This window comes from Lynx rufus, unplaced genomic scaffold, assembly GCF_022079265.1.
Source record: "Lynx rufus isolate CCGP_SWC_20201006 ecotype Redwood Valley unplaced genomic scaffold, mLynRuf1.p SCAF_8, whole genome shotgun sequence".
In the NCBI taxonomy this organism is placed as follows: domain Eukaryota; kingdom Metazoa; phylum Chordata; class Mammalia; order Carnivora; family Felidae; genus Lynx; species Lynx rufus.
The window spans coordinates 28,820,682-28,842,332 of NW_025814896.1; the positions used below are offsets into that span (position 1 = coordinate 28,820,682).

The 21,651-nt window shown below is 52.8% G+C and overlaps 1 long non-coding RNA gene across 1 annotated transcript; it reads left to right on the forward strand.

The window, feature by feature from the left end:
- The first annotated feature begins 15,364 nt into the window (after window positions 1-15,364).
- On the forward strand, window positions 15,365-16,793 carry LOC124504087 (uncharacterized). Its single transcript, XR_006960299.1, has 2 exons — window positions 15,365-15,529; window positions 15,626-16,793. It is a non-coding gene; the product is annotated as an uncharacterized LOC124504087 (long non-coding RNA).
- The last annotated feature ends 4,858 nt before the right edge of the window (window positions 16,794-21,651 follow it).

The following is a 21,651-nucleotide window of genomic DNA, read 5'->3' on the forward strand; positions in this document are numbered from 1 at the left end:
GTCTTATTTGCAGCATTCTAACCTGATGAGTGCTTCCTGAAGGGATGGTACCTTTTTCATCCAACTTGGATCTCAGGCAGGAAGAAGCAGCAGGCATTGCTTACGAAAACTGCAGGGAGACTATAGACCCACAGATGCCTGGGTCCATAGATGGTCTATGGTATGTGTCCACCCATAAGACCTTGTACCAGGCATTTTGATTGGATGTTCAATTGGTTACTATGAGCCTCTGACTGTTTTCCAGGGCCCCTATATTAGTTCAGTGCAGTTTCTAGTTTTTATTTTTGTTTTGTTTTGATGTTTCCATGGGGGGGATGAGAGCTTGGAGCTCCTAGTCTGCCATCTTGCTGCCTATGATGATGAGCAATGGATTTGAGCTGAAGGAAGAAGACAAGACAATTGAAATGATCGAGTCTGGGGGCACCTGGGTGGGTCAGTCAGTTGAGCGTCCGACTTAGGCTCAGGTCATGATCTCGTGGTCCGTGAGTTCGAGCCCTGCGTCGGGCTCTGTGCTGACGCTCAGAGCCTGGAGGCTGTTTTGGATTCTGTGTCTCCCTCTCTCTCTGACCCTCCCCCATTCATGCTCTGTCTCTCTCTGTCTCAAAAATAAATAAACGTTAAAAAAAAAAAAGAAATTATCGAGTCTGAAAAGCGGGAAGAAAAAAAGAATGAAGAAAAGTGAACAGAGCTAAAAGACTGTGGATACCATTAAAGGAGCAATATATGGATTATGAGAGTCCCATAAGAAGAGGAGAAAAAAGGGGCAGAGAGCTTATTTGAAGAAATGATGGGCAAAACCTCCTAAATTCAATGAAGTATATGTATCTGCAAATCCAAAAGGATGAACCAACCCCCAAGTAGAATATACTCTGATCCACACCGAGGTGCATTATAATCAAACTGTAAAAAGCCCAAACAGAAGCCAAAATCTTGAAAGCAGCATGAGAGAAGTGACTCATCACATACAAGGGATCCTCAGATACAGTTATCAGCCTATTAGCAGAAATTTTGAAGGCCAGCAGGCAGTGAAGGGATATACTTGTAGTGTTAAAAAACAAAACAAACAAACAAAAAACATTTCAACTAAGAGTTCTATATCAAAAAGGAAAAAAAATCTATATTCAGCAAAGTTGTCCTTCAGAAGTGAGGTAGAAATTAAGATATTTGAAGATCAGGGATGCCTGGTGGCTCGGTGGGTTGAGTGACCGACATCAGTTCAGGTCATGATCTCAAAGTTTGTGAGTTCGAGCCCTGCGTCGGGCTCTGTGCTGACAGCTCAGAGCCTGGAGCCTGCTTCGGATTCTGTGTCTCCCTCTCTCTCTGCCCCTCCCCCACTCATGCTCTGTCTGTCTCTGTCTCAGAAATAAATAAGCATTTTAAAAAATTTAAAAAGAAATTTCAAGATCAACAGAAGTTGAGGGAGTTCACTACCATGAGACCTGCCCTACAAGTTTTGCTAAGGAGAGTCCCTCAGGTTGAAATAAAAAGATACTATACCTCAAAGCTGTAGAAGTAAAGACCTCTAGGAAAGGTAAATAATTGGGCAAATATAAAGCAAATGTTATTATAATTTTGGTTTGTGACTCCATTTTTTATTTTTATTTTTTTGTGACTCCATTTTTAAAATTTTCTACAAGGTTTAAAAAACACACAAATAAAACATTCTTATAAATCTCTGTGAGGGGGTATGTAATGTACAAACGTGTAATTTGTGACATCAGTACCATAGCTGTATTGGAATAGAGTTTTTGTATGCAATTGAAATTAAGTTGGTATGAACTCAATTAGATGGTTATAACTTCAGGATGTTCTACATAATCCCCATGACAACCATTAGCAGATTTATATTTTATAGGCATTTCTATAGATATCATAAATATCTATAGAATATACACAAAAGGAAATGAGAAGGGAATCGAAATGTGTCATTACAAAAAAAATCGACTGAACACAAAAAAGGAAATAATGGAGAAAATGAGGGACAAAAAGGCTATACCATACATAGAAAACAATAAAACGACAAAAGTAAGTTTTTCCTTTGCAGTGATTACTTTAAATAAAAATGGATTAAACTCTCCAAACAAAGAGCATAAATAGACAGAGTGGATTTAAAAAAACAGGGGCGCTTGAGTGGCTCAGCAGGTTGAGCATCCACCTTCGGCCAGGTCATGATCTTGCATTCTTGGGTTCAAGTCCCACATCAGGCTCTGTGCTGACAGCTTGGAGCCTGGAGCCTTCTTCGGATTCTATGTCTCTTTCTCTCTCTATTCCTCCCCCGCTCACTCTCTGTCTCTCTCTCAAAAATGAATAAGCATTAAAAAAAATTTTAATAAAAAAAATATATCCTAGGCTGTTACAAAAGACTCACATTGGATCCAAAAACCCAAGTGGATCAAAAATGAATGGATGGAAAAAGATAGGCAATTCAAGTAGTAACCAAAAGAGGGCTGGGGCAGCTGTACTAATATCAGACAAAATAGACATTAGGCCAAATGCTGTTATAAGAGACAAAGAAGGACATTATATATCGATAAAAGTGTTGACTCGACAAGAGACTATAACAATAATAAACGTATATGTAGCAAACAGCAGGGCTCTAATGCATTGCCTGTTACGCGCCCTGAATGTTAGTTCCATGCAAGCAAGAACTGGATCTGGGTTTCTCACTGCTTTACTCCAGTGCCAGGCACTGCTTTCCATTCTCACTGCTCCCTGCATGTGATCAGCAGCAAAGCAGACCAAGTTCTGCTTTGGATCTAGGAATTGTTACCAACCCTCAGGCAGGGGTGTTGGCCACTGGCTGTCCTCAGCTCTCCCAGTTGCTTCTTCCCACCCCCACCTCAGGAGTCTAAGATTCTTCCCCCGCCCCACCCCCGCTTATGGCCAATCGTGAAGGTGAAAAGGAAAGTGTTTAGAATCTCCCCAGCCAAGCCAGAAGCCAAGGACTTGTGGCCACACAGCAAGAAATCCATTGGAGTTCAACCAGTCTGACTGGTTTATGGTATCTATGAAGACATTGAAGCCCAGAGAGGGCAGGGGGCCAGCTGAAGGTCATACAGTGACCTAATGGCAGACCTGGTATTCAGACTCAAGTCTGCTGACTGCTCACACAGGCTCTTTCTGTAAGTTGCCCAGTGGACTGCCCCAGGAACTGCCCCAGGAACTGCCCATAACATGGCCAGTTCTCTAAATTCTCCATTCCCTCCCCACTTTTCCTTTCACCCTTCCCTTTCTTCTCTGTTTCTGCAAGACATTCTGTACTCTCCATCCCCACAGCACACAAGGCCACTGATGGTCTTTTCTAGATGTAAGAGTTATATCACCTTATTTGACCCCCAGGATGGCCCAAGAAAGAAGTGCCTTTTTAAGCCTCGCTTTACAGATTAGATAAACAAAGCCATGTGATAGGAAGAGGTGAGCCAATGAATGTGGGGCTAGAACCTTGCCCAGCCTTTTGACGCCAGGTGTCAAGGCCGGGTCTGCTTTCTCAGATGACCCCCAAGGTGGGGGCCTTGTAGGTATCAAGAGACTTGTTTCAGCAAAAACCATCAGGCTCACTTCCTAGGGAAGAAGCCTTCTAGGCACAAGGGTCCCTGGCTCCCTTTATCCTATGGATCCCCTCTTTCATCTCAGCATGACCATGGGTATGGATGTTATTCTCCAAACTGGAGCATATGGAGAGGTGGGGGCCCAGACTCCAGACTGGAGGCAAGGGCCAGGGTGTGGGGTGTGGCCAGATCTCAACAAACTCAGCACACTTGTGCATTGATAGATACTGAGCTCAACGCTTTGCAGATGTGATCTCAAGTTCATGCCCAACAGGCCCAACAAACTCCAAGCCCTCACTCCCACTTCGCAGGGGAGGACACACGTTCGTTCAGAGGAGGAAGGAGCTTCTAGTACAAGAGTACTCGCAGCTAGTAGCTGATCTGTGGGACATGTGCTTAACCCCTTCAGTGCCTTAGATCATGGGTCACAGGGTGTGTGAAAACCCTGGAAATGTATGGAACAGAGTCTGCGTGAGCATGTGGATTTTCCCAGGTCACCCTGATATCTTGTGATTTCTCTTCTCAGGAGTAAGGAGCAGTGAAGGTTGGGGTTGAGGAGGCCAGGATATTTTTGCTCAGATCACTTGTCTAAGGCCTACTTCTAAAGGGGCCTGACCCACAGGGGGAAGGGGCAGAGCTGTGAGATGAGGCAGGTCTGGCCAAAGCCTGGTGGGGGAGGGATGGCTCAGAACTCAGCAGTTCCTCCCTTCAGTCAGTGGTGGGGAACCCAGGACTGTGGTCAGTGGTGGGGTCTGGAGAGGGCTGGGGGTGGGGGGAGTGGGGAGTGTTTCAGGCGGGGGGGACAGGGACCCTGCTTCATCCTTGGATTGGGGAGGGATGGGACGCCTGTGCCTTCAGGAAGACAGTGAGCAGTTGGCAGGAGGCCCTTCGTTCTGGCTGCTGGGAGTTTCTCTCACCCTGGTCACTTGATTCTCTTACTTTTCCTGTCAGTGAGGAAGCTGTTTACTCCCAGAAAGTCATTTATTCCAGATAAGATCAAGCTCATTGTTAACCAGAATTCTCACTTCCTGCCCGGGAGGAGGGAAAGGGTAAGATTCCAACACTCAGAGCCCCATAAACATTCAATGTGAGGGAGGCTCTAGAGAACACACTGTTCAACAGCCATTGTCTTAACAATGGGGAAACTGAGGCCCTAAGAGAGAAAGAATCAGGGAAAGGGTCAGGTTGCAGCTGAGCCCTAATCCAGCCTCCTGAGATTCCCAGGCTAGGGATCACTCTGCCCCCCATCCAAGCACCCAACAATTCCACGAGCTGGCTTTGGATTTTAAGATTCAACGTGCCATCCTAAGAAAACATGCTAACGAAACATTGCGACACAATATTTTATTGTAACACTCTAATATAGTCTTATAACAGAACCCTCAACTATAACATTCTGACACAGCTTAATATTCTAATTCAACATTTTAGGACAGTTCTAACCCACATTCTAATCAATGCTCCAAAGCAACACAGTACTCTAACACATAACATTACATAACGTCCTGATACAATATTATAAGACATTGTAACACAACATTCTAATCTAAGCTGCTAAAACGGTATGACATTTCTATATTATTTGAACACAATTCTAATGCAACGTTTTAGAATAACTTTCTAAGTTATTACTCTAATACCGAGGACTCTGAGATTCTAAGCCTCTGAATTCCACTGGATAAGGTGACAAGAGCCCCAGGCATGCCGATCAGTGCTCGCGGCCCCCCACATCCGGCCGTGCCCAGCCTGTCTCTGATCTACAAAGGCCAGGGCACTCCCCTGCTCTGGGGGCCCCCAAGACCCAGGTCAGATGGACTCAGCTTTCGAGCCTCATGGAGGATACTTCTTGAGACATGGGGTGGGGCTCCTTGGCCTCCGGTGGCTATCTCTCCCTACCCTTCCACCCCTAGGCCCCATGCTTCTGTGGGCTGGGCTGGGCTGGGGGGGTGAGGGGAAAGGAAGAAGAGTTGGTTTTGATCCCATTGTGAGCACACTGGGACAGATGAGGACAATCCCAATATTTGGATCAGGCTATTCTTACCACCTTCTACTAGGGTTACTAGGGCCAGGGGTAAGAGAATCTGCCAAGAAACCACAGCCAGGAAGAGGAAGAGAGTCAGGACCTCAAAACAGCATTCACTCTGTCAGGCCTGGGGAATCAGGCTACTGGAGCTTACCCATCAGTAAGAGCAATAGCTTTAGGACTTTTTCTTGGCCAAGGATTCATCAGTCCAGCTAGAGTCTTACCTTGGCCACTCCCTTCCCTCAGGCTTCCCATGATTCATTCCCTCGCTGTTTTTTGGGTCTCTCCCGCTCTAGTGTCACCTCCCCAGTAGCTCTCTCTGACCAAGTTGTCTTAAACAGCAACCCCATCATGTCTGATGAGTAGTAGGTGCTCAGTAAGTATCTGTTGAATGAACACATTCAACGGATGTTTCCGTTAAAAAATTTTTCCACACAGCATACATTTGAAACAGTATGAAATGAAGAGTGAATTTCCTGCTTCCCTAGGCTAAGTGGAGTCTTAAAGGCAGGGCACCATTAATCTGTCCCCCTTCCCCTCAAAAAGGACATGGCATTTCCTATAGAGACACAGCACGTGCAAAGACCCGGAGGTGTGACCTAGCATTAGTCTCTGGCTCTCGCGATATTTGTCTCTTGGCGATTCTGTTACCATCTCTCGAGCTGTCAGCCGGGGCCACTCATAACATTGCTGGTCTCCTCTCAGAATACCTCAACTCCCCAGGGGTTCAGATTCTTCAAATTTCCTTCAAGCCTCCCTCTCTTCTTCAGCCAATAGGAATGGCTATCCTGCCTCCTTAGAGAGGGTTGGGGGGTGGCATTCTGTGCATAGAACGAGGTCATGGATGTAAAGTGATATATAAACTGAAATACTGTGCATCGTAATGACTGAGGGCCCTCTCTGTGCCAGGCATGTGCCTTATTCTTTAGAGATGCCATCACATTGAATCTACACAATAGCTGGAGGGTGAATTACTCTTGTGCCATTTTGCAGAGGGGGAACAGAGAGGTGGGGTGAATTGTCCAAGGTCACCCGAGCTGGAGCCAAACCCAAGAAGTCTGCTCATGTCCAAAGGTTGTGGAAGCTCCAGGGCCACTGATCCCTCGAGTACCAGGTCTGTAGGATATGAGAATTCCCAATTCCATGAGTACCAGGTGGCCATGACAGAGCAGACGGTCCGGCTTCATAATTTATTTCACTCCCACCCAATTGTTTGCCAAAGGGAGGGGTGGGGGGTGGCTGGTGGCTAGGAGCCTGGGCTGCCCAGTCACGGGGTGGACTTGTCTGATGGCCAGCCAATCCCGGCTGCCGGAGCTGGTGTTGGAAAGGCCCTGGCCCCATCTTGCTGGGACACTCTATCTTTGTCCCTGGACACAAAAGGGGCCTTGTCTTGGCCCGGCAACGCTTATTCCACATGCTCCCGACCGCCCCAGCCCCTCTGCCTCAAGAAAGGCCCACTTTGTCGAATCAAAAGACTAACTTGTTTCTTTTTCATCGAAACGTGTTGACTGACCTGGTTGATTTATCTTGGGAAAGTGGTGGGCGAGGGAGGGGAGTGAGGTGACAGAGACCAGCAAAATCCAGAAGGCCATGCAGTCGAGCCTGACTTGGGGGTAGGCAGCCAACGTTTACCTGAGACAGAGGCATAGTTGCATACTGAATCTGATCTCAGGGAGTCAGGACAGTCCCGCAACCTCACTGGTTGCAAAAATTCCACCATTTGCTATTCATTTATTTGACTTCAACCTTTGAAGGCAGCTAAAAATGAAAACTTCCTTTGAATGTGAGTGCTCTGCTAATTGCACCTGAGCATGAATTAGTTTTCCTGAAAACAGGGGTGAGTCAGTAGCAAGAGAGAGCAAACATTAGAGAGGGGTCACGAGGAGCTGAGGAGGAGGCCTAGGAGAATGGAGGAAGGTACTACTCACAGATGATGTGGGATTAAGTGAGGAAATATACGTAGACTTTTTTTCTTTTGTAAGTTTCCCCCAAGATTAGTCCTTCTCTATCCACATCCACCAAGCCCTATTGCTTGGAGTTTTCATCCATCCATCCATCCATCCATCCCTCTGTCCATCCATGCATCCATGCATGCATGCATCCATCCATCCGTCCTTCCATCCATCTGTCCTATCCATCTGTCTTTCCATCCATGCACCCATGCACCCATGCACCCACCCATGCATCCACCCATGCATCCACCCATGCATCCATGCATCCATGCATCCATCCGTCCATGCATCCATCCATCCATCCATCTGTCCATCCATCCATCCATCCATCCATCCGTCAGTCCATCTGTCCATCCATTCATCCATCCATTCATCCATCCGTTCATCCATCCAGCCATCCATCCATCTGTCCATCCATCCATCCATCCACCCATGCACCCATCCATCCATCTATGCATGCACCCAGGCATGCATGCATGCATTCATCCATGCATCTGTCCATGCATCCATCCATCCATCCATGCATCCATCCATTCATCCATGCATCCAGCCGTCCATCCATTTGTCCATTCATCCATCCATCCATTCATGCACCCATCCATCCATCCATGCATCCATCCATTCATCCATGCATGCATGCATCCATCCATCCATCCAGCCGTCCATCCATCTATCCATCCATCCATCCATCCATCCATCCATTCATGCACCCATCCATCCATCCATGCATCCATCCATCCATCCATGCATCCATCCATTCATCCATGCATCCAGCCGTCCATCCATCTGTCCATTCATCCATCCATCCATTCATGCACCCATCCATCCATCCATGCATCCATCCATTCATCCATGCATGCATGCATCCATCCATCCATCCAGCCGTCCATCCATCTGTCCATCCATCCATCCATCCATCCATCCATTCATGCACCCATCCATCCATCCATGCATCCATCCATTCATCCATCCATCCAGCCGTCCATCCATCTGTCCATTCATCCATCCATCCATTCATGCACCCATCCATCCATCCATCCATCCATCCATGCATCCATCCATTCATCCATGCATCCATCTATTCATCCATGCATGCATGCATGCATCCATCCAAGAAACATCTGTTAAGCATCTACTGTATGCCAGAGATTCTTTTAGGCACTGGGGCCACAGTGGAGAACAAGACCCCTGCCTTCAGGAAGCATCCACTGTTGTGGGGGCTCCCACTGATCAACAAATAAGCAGATGAGCTAACAGGGTAACTGGGTAAAGCCGTGTGCTATGAGGAAATAAGGCAGGGTGGCAGAGCAGAGGTTGGCTGGGGGGTGGTGGGCTGTCTGAGGGGGGATGTTTGCCCTGAGATGGGGAAGAAGGAAGGAACCAGCCATGGGGACCCTAGGGGACAAGTGTGCAAGTCAGAGGGAACGGCATACAGGAAGGCTCTGAGGTGGGACCAACTTGGAATCTTCCAGATACACTGAGGAGGCCAACATGATTAGAACCAAGCATGTGAGTGGGAGATTGGCAAGGAGTATAGATCCATAGGGCTCGTGGATCCTCCCTCAGTGATGCCTTGGACTTTTATTTTGAGTGAGATAGGAAACTGGAAGAGTGTGCACGTGGGTAACATGATCTAATTTTTATTTTCTAAAACGCTCCTCTGGGTGCTGTGTGAAAAATGATAGAGTCTCCTGCAGCCATTCAGGTGAGAGCTCCCAGGGGCTGGGCCTGTGGGATGGGGCGGGCGGGGGGGGGGGAGTGAACAGAAGTGAAATATATTTTTTAGAGCTAGGACACAGACAATGAATGAATGAATGAATGAACCCTTGAGGTGGGAGCTAGCAAATGTAGATTCTGATTCCTATTCTGTCACTGAGAACCAGTGTGTCCCTAGGGAAGCCCCCACCGCTCTTGGGGCCCTAGTTTCCCCATTTACAAAGTGAGGGACAGGCAGCTTTGAGTTCCCGAGCCCCTGACACTCTCAGGGGCGGGGACTGTGATCCAGTTACTAATCCAGTCAGGCCTGGCTGGCCCGAGGGCAGCTGCAGAAACCTGGTGTTGATGTAGTGATTCACTCTTGGTCCTTCTGGCTGTGGGCAGAAACTGGGACAGCCGGGGGCCAGAGACTTGCCCGCAGGCTTGGAAAAGCCTGGCAGGATGCCACCACTCAGCTTGGGGGGAGGGAGCCAGGCTGCCAGCACTGGGCTTCCTGATCCCCTCTGGGGACTGATGTCGCAGCCACTGGAGCCACCAAGCGTTCCCCCTCAGCCCAAGCTTGACTCTGCCCCACCTCTGTGGGTGAACGGGAGCTGGTGGTGGGAGAACAGGACCCACTGGGTGCCCACTCAATCCCCTCTCTGCCAGGCACTGGAGGAAGTAGATGTTACTACCCCCATTTTATGGATCAAACTGAAACCCAGAAAGTCGTGGATGGCCAAGCCAAGAGTCACATGTACATTTGACTAATTCCATGCTCGCTCTACTCTGCCTCCTAAGTCTGGAGAGAACAGGGGTGACAGAGAAGAAAAAGAGAAGCTAAATATCTTTTAATACGTATAGACACTCAAATACGCACTTTCACGCTTACCCAGGGCTGAGGACTTTCAAACAAAAGCCTCTTTTTACAGTCTAAGTACAACCTTTTTGCAATGTGGATAAGCCACTTGGCCATTGTTCACAGCTCTTTGGCTGCTCATTTATTCATCTGTACGTTAGGCAAATATTTATCGAGAGCATTCTACATGCCGGGGACTACGTGGGGCTCTGAGGAGGGGCGTGCAATGATTAACGAAGAGTGATTTGGTGCCCGTGCCCACCAGCTTATGGTAGAGAGGGTGAGACAGATATGAACAAAAAAACGTTGCTGGAGACTACGTTCATGTTGCAATCGTGGCTTTGAGTAAGTTACTTCCTTCTCTGAGCTTCGGTTTCCTCGTGGTAAAACAGGATGGTTGCAAAAGGGGTTGGTGGAGACACAGCCTGGCCCATGCATGATATGTGCTCATTAAACACTAGCTGTGGCTGTGACCATTTGCTGGGAGCAACATAACTTCAACGGCCAACCAGTTGATAGCTGTGTTAGCGTGGTCCCCCAAGAAGCAGGGGTCAAGATTGGATTCGACAGGCAAGAGATTCTGAGAGAGAGCGAGAACAGGAGAAAACAGGGAGAGGCTTCTGCCGTAATGATGCAAGTCTGGCAGTTGGGGGTGGCAAGTGGGGGAGAAGGTCGATCGGATACGGAGAGTCCCAGACCATAGCCCCGTTCCAAGAAAGGCTCGACCGTGCTGATGGGGAGTCCTTGAGCCAAAGTCGGCGTTGGGGGAATGCTGCGTCTCTCCAGGATGGCCTTGTCTTGGAACCCCCCCCCCCCCCATCACGCACAGTCAGGGGCTGAGAGTAGCCCACGGGAAGCGGGGGCTCAGCTGGGGCAAGATGGCTGGGGCTGTCGGTCAAACGTGCTCCCTGGAGCACGAGAGCTGAGTGGCACATTTCCCCGGCTGCCGCAGAAACCACGCTCCGCCCTGGACCCAGAGAGTCCCCAAAACCTACCCCAGCGAGTTCGCGCAGCAGCCTTGTGTGCCCTCAGTGAGACAAGTTCACCGACTAGGGGAACTATGGGGAGGGGACTTGGCCAATGTCAGAAGACACACACACTCTGGAGAAGTTTTGAATTGTGCAAGATGGAAAAAATCGTGGGAACCAGACCAAAGGAGGGCCCATTGGGACCAGACACTGCTGCCTTTAGGAAGGGGAAGTTGGGACCACTCTTGCAACAGCAAGGCAAATCCAAAAATACACCGAAGAGACAGCTGCTGTGCGCCCTTGCTGTTTAGGGGAAGTGAACTCCGGTGAGGGGGTCCATCTCTGTGGAAGAGAGGTTGCTGGAGTGCCTGGGTCCCACCCAGTTGGCAGGGTCTGGGGTTTCTATGGAAACCTCCCTGCCCAGTTGGGAAGGGACCTTTCACTCATCTGGTCCGACCCTCTTATTGTAAAGATAGAGAAACTGAGAACCAAATGGGGGCCAGAGCTGGACAAAGTCCCCTACGAGTTACAAGCTGCTGAGCTGAGTCTCGAGCCAAGATTCCTGACTCCCAGAGCAGGGCTGAGTCCCCCACAGCCAGCCGGGCCAGCACGGACCAAGGGTCTGCTATGGGAAGAGGGAGGGAGGCAGAGGGGGCAGAGCAGACGCCCAGAGTGGGAGACAGAAGGCCTCGGAGAGGGGACAAGATGACATCTGGAAAAGGATGTGGAGACTCGGCAAGGAGGTTGAGGTTCAGAGAGAGGTATGAGAGCGTAAGAAGGGGGTGGACAGTCAGAGGGGGTTGCGGCTCAGAAGGCAGGAGCCCTGAGAGAGGGACCGGGCCGGGACGTGGACCCAATGGCTGGGTCCAGGCTCCGGGGACTCACAGCGGCCTCAGACATGCCAGCAGCTCCTGGAGGCGGCAGGTTCCTCTCCATACCGGTGGTTCCCCACCTCACACCCCTATACTCCTGGCCACTTGTGCTGCCACCGGAGCAGGAGGGACCGACCATCTCGGGCACTAGTCAGCTCGCGGTGGTTAAAAAAAAAAAAGCCTCAGTAGCACCCGTGAAGAATGCATCTCCCAGCTTTGGGAGCCGGAGCTCCCAGTGGCTGGGCTCTACCACAGGGGGTGGGGGATGGGGGGAGGGGGGAAGGTGCACAGGAGGGGGCCCAGAAAGGGCAGAAAACCTCACTCCCGCAAGACGATGCCTTCCTCCCCCCTGGAAGCACTTAAATGATAACAATAGTACAAGGATGCTTGCCATTAAGAGTATTGTTTGTGAAATCGTGACTCTTGCACCAGCCCCGGTAGGTGGGTAGGTGACGAAGGCTCTGGTCCCCACTCTGCTCACATCCGGATGCCCCACCTTCTGGGCCATGCAGAGGGCAGGGGGAGCATGGGCCTGGTCAGAAGAGTGGCCGGTGTGCAACTAGTTACAAGCGGCAAGGGACCTCAGAGGTACCCGCCCCACCCCCCCTCCACCCGCACCTTTCTCCACTTCCCAGATGGGAGAGCTGAGGCACTTGGAGAGCAGTGACAGTCCAAAGTCACACAGCAGGGTGCTCGGGGCTCCTGTCCCCAGGCAAGGGGTAATTCCAGCAAGCCCACTGGTGCCTTGAAGAGCCCGGCCCAGCCAAAGGGCAGAGAGTGATAACTGTCATTGGCTAGTGCTGACTCTGGGCAAGGCTGGCATGAAGGTTCATGAGATCCTTAGCGGTGCCGTGAGGCAGGCACGACTTGGGGTCTCATCTACATGAGGAGGTTTAAACGCGGTACCAAGGGCCACAGAGCTGGGAACTGGTAGAACCAGGACCTGAACCCAGGCAGGCAGTCTCCAGGGCCCAGGCAGTTAACTACTGGGCAGCCTGGCCCTTGTTAGGCGGGCACAGACAAGACTCGGGTAATGACAAGGGTTGTTGATTGGAAGCTGCCATTCTTTGACACTCATGACGGCAGGTGCTGTGTTAAGCGCTCTGTGAAAACGCATCCATAGGGGGCACACGGGTGGCTCGGCTGGTTCGGTGTCCAACTCCGGATTTTGGCTCGGGCCTCGAGCTCACGGTTCATGAGTTGGAGCCCCGAATCAGGCTGCGTGCTGACAGCGTGGAGCCTGCTTGGGATTCATTCTCTCTCTCCCTCTCTCTCTCTCTCTCTGCCCCTCCCCTGCTCGCGTTCTCTAAACAAACAAACATCACATTCTAATCCCCCATGAGATAGTTTTTTTTTTTTTCAATTTTTTTTTAATCTTTATTTATTTTTGGGAGAGAGACAGAGTGTGAGCAGAGGCAGAGGGAGACACAGAATCCGAAGCAGGCTCCAGGCTCCGAGCTGTCAGCACAGAGCCCGACGCGGGGCTCGAACTCACGGACCGCGAGATCATGACCTGAGCCGAAGTCGGACGCTCCACCGACTGAGCCAGCCAGGCGCCCCAAGACAGGTATTTTTATCCCCATTTTTAAATTTTTTTTTTTCAACTTGTATTTATTTTTGGGACAGAGAGAGACAGAGCACGAACAGGGGAGGGGCAGAGAGAGAGGGAGACACAGAATCGGAAACAGGCTCCAGGCTCCGAGCCATCAGCCCAGAGCCCGACGCGGGGCTCGAACTCACGGACCGCGAGATCGTGACCTGGCTGAAGTCGGACGCTTAACCGACTGCGCCACCCAGGCGCCCCTTTTATCCCCATTTTTAGATGAGGCACAGAGACATCGTGTCACTTGCCCATGATCACATAGCAAAGCCCACTGTTTAGACTAGGCCTGGCTGAGGACTTGTATCTTGCTTTTAGGGACCCTTTTCCAGCAGTATCCCCGGAAGGGGCTGAACCAGAGATGTCTGCACTGGGCCCTGGATGTTTGTTCAGGGCTCAGACCCTATCAGAGCCCCAGCCAGCTTTAGCCTCAGTCCCTCCCTGGCAAATAGGCTGAGGGCCCTGCCTTCCTTAAGCTGTCGTGAGGATTCCTTCCTTCCTCCTCCCTCCCTTCTTTCCTAACACTAATTATGATACCGCATGGCATTGTACAGACATCAGAGTTTATGAAACCTCCCTTCCTTCTCTGACAGTGGCTGTGGTCTTCAGTTGGACAATATGAGGTGACGCTGCAGGGGGTGGGGGGAGCTGCGGAATAAATACTCCAACCTTACCCTCCTTCCTCCCATAGCCTGCCAGGGCTCCCCATGGGCCAGATCCAACTGGATGCTGGAGAACAGGCAAGGTTATCGGCACGCTCCCGAAAGGCCAGCGTCTCAGGACAGACAGCAGGGAGAAGGGTGGGAAGGGGATCCAGGAGGAAAACCACAAGCTCTCCAGCCAAAGGCAGATGCGTTATCCTTATTTACTGCCCTACACTCGGCGTGAGCCGGTCCCGCTGCCTAGACCCGCGAGGTCACTCGTGAACGTGGAGTAGGCGGTCCGGCTAGGTCATGATGCAAAAAGACACAACCCCCAATTCCCAAGGCTTCTGACGAGGTGAACAACTTTGGGCCCGCCAGCCGGCCACTTGATTTTGGAGACACGGTTTCGACAGAGCAGAGCGACAAGCACTCGTTCGCGCCCCCGTTGTTGTCCGCGGCTCCTTATCTGGCCGAGAGGGTTGCCAACGCCTGGCTGGAAAACACAAAGGTTCGTTTCTTACCCTGTGGCACGTCCATCTCTGGCTGGCAGCGCCTCTCCTCCGTATTGTCCTCGGTCAGGCACCCAAGCTGGCCAGTCACCCCGGCAGGGGTGGGGATGAGAGGTTGTCACCGCTCTCAAGGCTTCCACTGGGAAGACGCACGCTTCCCTTCCACGCGCCGCGGGTGTCTGGCTAATTCAAGCCCCACAGCCACGCCCAACTCCGGGGGCAGGAAAGCGCGATCCCTCCGCGTGTCCTGCACGAGGAGAGGCGGACGCCGACGCTGGGCCGCGCGCCTAACGACTGTGGCCAGCGAACGTGGCAGACGGTACGGAAGGGGAGGGCCGGGGAGGCCGTGTTTCGCAGCGAACCTCGCTGGACTTCCTCGTGGGCGCAGGGCTCAGCTAAGCCAGGAGGGTTCAAGCGCAGGGAGTGGAGAAACTGGAGAAGACAGACATGGCGCCCCAGCCTTGCTCCCCCGCGTTGTCATGGCACCTGTGACATCGACAACCGTGAGACCAGAGGATCGCCGGGTCCTTTCCTTAGGATGCAACATTGAATGTGTGTCGGGGGTGGGGGGGGGGAAGCTAGGTCTTGGGTGGGGTGGGGGGAGGCTAGGTCTTGGGGTGGGGAGGGCGTGAAGAGGGTCTTGGGGGTAGACTCCCAGGAGCTCCCTTCTCTCCCCATCAGGGACCGGAAGCCAGCCAAGGATCCCAGAGGTCTTGGCCCAATTGCGGGCTTGATGACCGGTCACCTTCCAGCCATGTGAACTTGGCAGGTCTCTGAGCCTGTTTCCTTGGCTGTAACCCTCGTGTGGTTCTCATGATGAAATCCTGGCATCAGTGGCATCAGCACCCACGGGGAACTGGTGAGCACTTCTAAGTTTTGGGCCTTGCCCCGCACCCGCTGAACAGACACCCCTGGCCGTGGGGCCCAGCACTCTAGGTTTTCACACGTCTCCCAGGTGACCGATGCTTGCTCAAGTGTGACGATCACTGGGATAGAGAGAGGCTGAAACCGATGGAGGTGCGCAAAGCCCCAGCACAACCCCGCAGTTGCTTGCAGCCTTCCCCGCCTCCGTGACTGGCAACTGCATTCTTCCTGCAGACAAAAGGCCCAGAGTCCTCCCGGATCAGGGTTCTCCAAACCCAAGCCTGCGGCAGAACCTTTGGTTCTCATTAGGAGGTTAAAAACTTCTTGTTATAAAATAAATACATCACGGGGACGTAAAGCGCAGCGTAGGGAATCTAGTCCATAATAGTGTCATAATGCCGTGCGGTGACAGATGGTAAGTGGTCTTACGGTGAGCGGTTCGTAACGTGTATAAATGTCGGATCACGACGCATACACCTGAAACTCACATAATATTGTGTGTCGACGAGACTTCAATTAAAAAACACGTGTCTAAGGGTGCCCTTGCTCACCGCCTCCTCCACTCCCGCGGCACCAGCCTCCTCCGTCCTGCACTTGCTGTAATAACTTTCCAGCCACCTCTACCCTCGCCCCTGCAGCACCTCCTCACCCCTGCAGCCAGAGGAGCCTCTTAAAAATGAAATCAGATTATTCTACTCCTCTGCTCAGAACCTCCGACGATTCCCATCTCACTCTGCTGCCGGCCAGGCCCGACCCCCCTCCGGCCCCCCCATCCCACTCCGCCCCCCCCCCCCCCCCCCCCCCCCGCCAACACCCTCCCCTCCCCGGCTCTGCAGCAGCCCCTCCGACCTGCCAGACTCACTCCCACCCTGGGGCCTTGACTCCAGCCCTTTCCTCGGCCATACACCCTTCTCTGGGTGTCCCCGCACGGCTCTCGTGCCCTCACCTCTAGATCCTGTTCAAATGTCACCACCTGAGAGAAGGCCTCTCTGACGCCATTGTGTGCTGTCCCCTCCTCCCGCCCCTTTTTTTTTTTCCTCCATAGCACTTACCACCACCTGACACACATCTTTATTGTTTCTCTGTTTATTGTCTGCCTCTTCCCACTCGGACGCGAGGTCCGTGGGGCCAGGACCGCCTGTTTTGTTCACTGCTGTGTCTACAACGCCTGTAATATTGCCTGCACAGAACAGGCTCTTGGTAAATGTTTGTCGAGTGGATGATTGAATAAATAAATGAATTGTTTTTTTTAAAAAAAACCTAATAGGGAAATGCCGGTTGCCCATCCTGCTCCCGCTGGCATTGAGTCCGCCCAGGGCCCTGGCTGCGGCCAGTCCAAGGCCACCTCCGTGGGCACCCCCAAGGGTGACACGGCAGAAAGCTCCCAGGACTGGGGATCTGGGCTCTGATGCACGGCTCGGGGATCGGCAGGTCGGAGTCCCCATCTCTGCTCTCCAGCTGTCCAGCCCTGTGACCCCGGGGCAAATCCCACTACCTCTCTGATCCTCAGTCTTCTCATCTTTAAAATGGGAATGATGAGGGGCGCCTGGGTGGCGCAGTCGGTTAAGCGTCCGACTTCAGCCAGGTCACGATCTCGCGGTCCGTGAGTTCGAGCCCCGCGTCGGGCTCTGGGCTGATGGCTCAGAGCCTGGAGCCTGTTTCCGATTCTGTGTCTCCCTCTCTCTCTGGCCCTCCCCCGTTCATGCTCTGTCTCTCTCTGTCCCAAAAATAAATAAACGTTGAAAAAAAAAATTTTTAATGGGAATGATGAGAATAATGTGCACCTTCTACCTTCTGGGGCTTTACCTTCTACGTGTAAAGGGCACAGCACGGCTCCCGGTATCTCCTAGGCACACAGCCCGTGGGGATTACTAGCGCAAAATTATTGCTATTGTTTTGTTCCCTCCTCAGTTTGGCTCAGTGGCCCAAGGTATTTGGGCAGCAGGAGGACTTGTCGATAGAATACTTGGCTTCAGGGAAAGAGGGCTTGAGTTAGAGCCCTAGCAGCTGCTGCCTTGCTGTGTGACTTCGCACGAGTCTCTAGCCCTTTCTGGGCCGCCAGTTCTCCATCTGAGGAATGGGAGTACGGGGTGTGGAAGGAGACAGTCCCCATGATCCTTACAGCTGGCCTCCCCGGTCCTTCCGGAGGACCAGGCCCCGCACCCACGGATCCCTCAGCGTGGCTCACACCAGGGCAGTCCCACGCTGCCCTCCCTCCCTCTTCACTGGTGCCACAGGGAGGGGTGGGAGGAGCCCCGGGGTGAGAGGCAGTACGAAGTTGGGGCCCAGAGTGCCTGAAGTCCGGATCTAAACTGGAGCTTCTCCTCCGGGGGCTGCCCCACTTGCAGCAGGTGGCTTAGCCTCTTGGGCCTTGGTGCCCTCATCCGGAAAATGGGAATAACTGTAACTTGGGAGGATGAAGTCAATTGTTACGTGCAACGCATTTAGACAAGCGCCTGGCACAGAATACCCCTGTTTTACTATTTGCTGTTATTACTACTAATAGCCACAGCCGGGCTTTGGACCAAGCACCGTGCTAAATGTCTTACTACCTTGGATTGAATTCTCGCAAAAACCTTATGACTTTCTGGTCTCCCTTTGAGAGGTGAACAAGTTTGGCTCAGAGACTTATGCCACTTGCCCAAGGTCACACAGCTTACAGGGAGAGCTGGGTGCAGGCACAGTCCTCTATCAGAGCCGCTTCTTTCCCTCCCTATGGTGTGTCCCCTCAGGTCTCTGTTACACTGATGGGGAAACTGAGGCTCAGAGAGCTGAATCCTGGGCTCTCGTCCTCCTGGGCCTCTCACCAGAGCCTTCTTGAACCCAGGCAACATGGTACCCGGAGGCAGATCTATGGGACAGATTCACTCCCATTCATGGAGAAGAAAACCGAGGCTCAGGAGACAAGGGAGCTCTCCCCAGGGGCACAAGGTGGGGGGCAGAGACAGTTCTGGGCCCGTGGACGGGGAGGCTTCTGCAAGAAGGGGCCCATCTCTCAGCCCTGCAGCCCCCACTTCTCCTCCATCTGTCTGCTTTATGACCTGTTTTATGAGCACGGCCTGGCGGCTTCCACGTTGCCATGGGAACCAGCCTGGTGCGGACTCCAGGCAGCTCCATCTGGGATTGGCAATTTTAAGTCGGGAGCTGCTCCTGGGGGGTGGTGGGGATCCAAAGGTTGGGGTCTATGGGGCCCCGGGGGTGCACGGTGCCTGCCGGTTCCTCTGCTCTGCTCCGGCTCCTGGGTGCCGAAGAGCTCAGGAATCTTGCAGCTGGGAGATCGTGGGGCCCCTGAAGTCCTGGAGGGGACTGGGGTTGCCTGGGAAATGAGACGGGCCACTGAGCGGAGGCATGGAGAGCCAACAGGGCTGGAGGGGGTAGACCCACATGCTAAGGGACACACAGAGACACAAGGACAGCCACTCTGAAAGTCGTGACACTCACACACGCACACGAAGAGAGAGACGCACACGGCAGCCCCTGGGAAAGAGGCAGAAATCCAGAGGGGTGCTCGGGTGTCCAGAGAAGCACACAGAGGGCACCTGAGCACCCAGAGACACATATAAACATACAAAAGGACAGACAGACATGCATCCCTCACCAGCTGCGTGACCTAGGTCCATTGCCTGACCTCTCCGAGCCTCAGTCTTGTCTTCTGTCAAATGGGCCTCATAATCCCCAGCTCATGAGGACGGGGGAGGGGTGATGAGAAAAATGCCTACACGAACTTAGAGGCCTTCCTTCATCGACTCTACCAATATGTGCCGGACACCTTCCATGTGCCAGATAGCTCTTCTGAGAAGCAAGCTAACAAGAGTCTGCTCTCAAGGAGCTTGCGATCTAGTTGGGGAGATAACAAAGGCACAAACCAAGCAGTTTTGAATGGTGAGACCCGGCCAAGGAGACAATAAGACAAAATGAGTGACTCGGTCGAGAGAGAGAGATCAGGGTGGTCAGGGAAGGCTTCTCCGGGGAGGCAATAGTCGCCTGAGTTGGATGGGATGGGGCTGGACGTGGAAGGATGGAGAGAAGGACCTTCCAGTCAGCAGGAGCAGTGGGTGCAAAGGTCTTGAGGTCAGAGCAGGGCATTCCTGGAGCCCCAAGTAGGACACTGCAGGGGAGGGTGAGGGGCAAACGAGGAGTCTGAGGGCAACTGGGGGCCAGATCAGCTAGGACCCTCTCAGGCCACGTTATGGGCTGTGGGTTTCATGACGCGTGAGACGGGACCCATTCAAGGGTTTCCATCAGGAGACGAGCTGGTCAGAATTACATCTTAGTAAGTTCACCTTGGCTGCTGGGAGGAAAGTGTCTGCATGGGGTAGGTAACACCGGACATGGGAAGACCAGAATGACGGCGGTGGCAGCATCCAGGGGAGAGACGACTGTGGGCTGTCATCGGATACCGGCCATGGCGGTGGAGAGAGATGGCCCGTGAACTTGTGCCTTCGGAGCATTTTTGTTGAGCTCCTACACCGTGCCAAGCACACCATCACAGGCACTGGAGGCACAACAGCGCACCCCTCCCGGGTTTACGATCCAGACAAAGGTAACCAGTAAACGAATTGTATTGTAACCGAAAGATCAACAGGTAAAGAATGGCTCTGTGTGCTGTGGAGGAAAACGAAGCAGGGAAGGGAGGGGTGGGGAGGCCAGGGAGGGGCAGAAAGGCCTCACTGGGAAGGTGACATTTGGGTAAAGATCTTAAGGAGGTGCCAGAGTGAAATCAGGGGTTAGAGAGCTCCAGGCAGAGGGAACAGCCTGTGCAAAGGCCCTGAGGCAAAGATCATACCTGGGATGATCCCCGTGTGGAGGAGAGCGAGGAGGTTTAGGTGACTGTGGTGAAGTAAGACAGGGCAAAAAGAGGAGAGGGAAGGAGAGAGGGAAGGAAGGGAAGAGGGAGAGGAGGGAGGGAGAGGAGGGACATGGATGTTTATAGGGGGGAGGGGAGGCAGTGGGGGAGGGCAAGAGCTCCAGGTCAGGCCTGGTCCCTGTCCCCATTGGCCCCGGGAGACCTGGGCCAAGGAAGCAGAATTTCCTCCTTTTATCCCCTAAACTTTCATCGGCCAAAGAGTTAAAAAAAAAAAAAAAAAGACAAAGGGGAGGAGGGACAAACTGTCCCTTGGAAGGGAAGCCACTGAAATTGTGCCCTCACGCAGGACAGACCCTGGGCTAGGTTGGAAGGGACTTCTTCCCGTGGCTCCGGTCACAACTCCTGCTGCCCTCGGGTGCAAAGGGGAGGTGGGCGGGACAGAGGCAAACAGAGCTTGAGAGTCAGGTGGGCCTGCCTTCAGCACTTTCTCCCAGAGTGCCTTGGGGCAGGTTTCCCCCGCCACCCCCGCCCCCGCCCTGGAGCTTCTGCTGGTGGCCCGACTATACCCTCATCCCTGGGATATCAGGACGGGGTTGGGCATGTGTACAGGACTCGGTGAATCCTGGTTTCCTCAGTCGTTCATTTTCCTCAGCAGATGTCTTACGGTGGCCTGTGGCTGGGGGTGTGCCCTCGGACTGGTGTCACGGGGCCTCAGAAGGCACAGAAGAGGGGTGCACGGTTTCAGGGCTCCTAAACCTGTTCAGAGACACCCCAGCCTTGGTGCGGGGCAGCCGGTGGTCCCCGGAGGTGAGCCCCCTCAGCTTCGGGTGACAGAATGGATTTCCTAGGCGGCAGGCAGTTAATTAGGACGCTGCCTCCGGTTGCCTTCCGGGCCGCGGGATGCCCCAGGTTGGATTTTAGGCCCATCAGTGTCTTGGCACAGATGAGCAGAACCTCCCTGGCCGTGAGCTGTCCGGCTGCCCAGCCCTGCTTGGCAGGAGTGGGGAACCGGAGGGAGATACGCAGTGACGTGGTCCAGCCCCACATCGCAGTCACCTCCCAAGGCAGGCCGGGGTTCAGGCAGCCGACTGAGGAGCGCCCCCCTGCCCGGAACCTCATCCTTATTCGTTCAAAGAGGATCAGAAGCCTTGTCCCCCTGACTCCCGGGGCTGGGGTGAGGTAGGCGAAAGCATGAAAGTCAAAGTGCCCCGAATCGTGAAGGGGACAGGTAGACCTCCGGTGCCACTGTAGGTGGGTCTGAGGACAGTAGCCTGCAGATCTCCCTGCCTCTGCCCTTCCCCGGGGTCCCT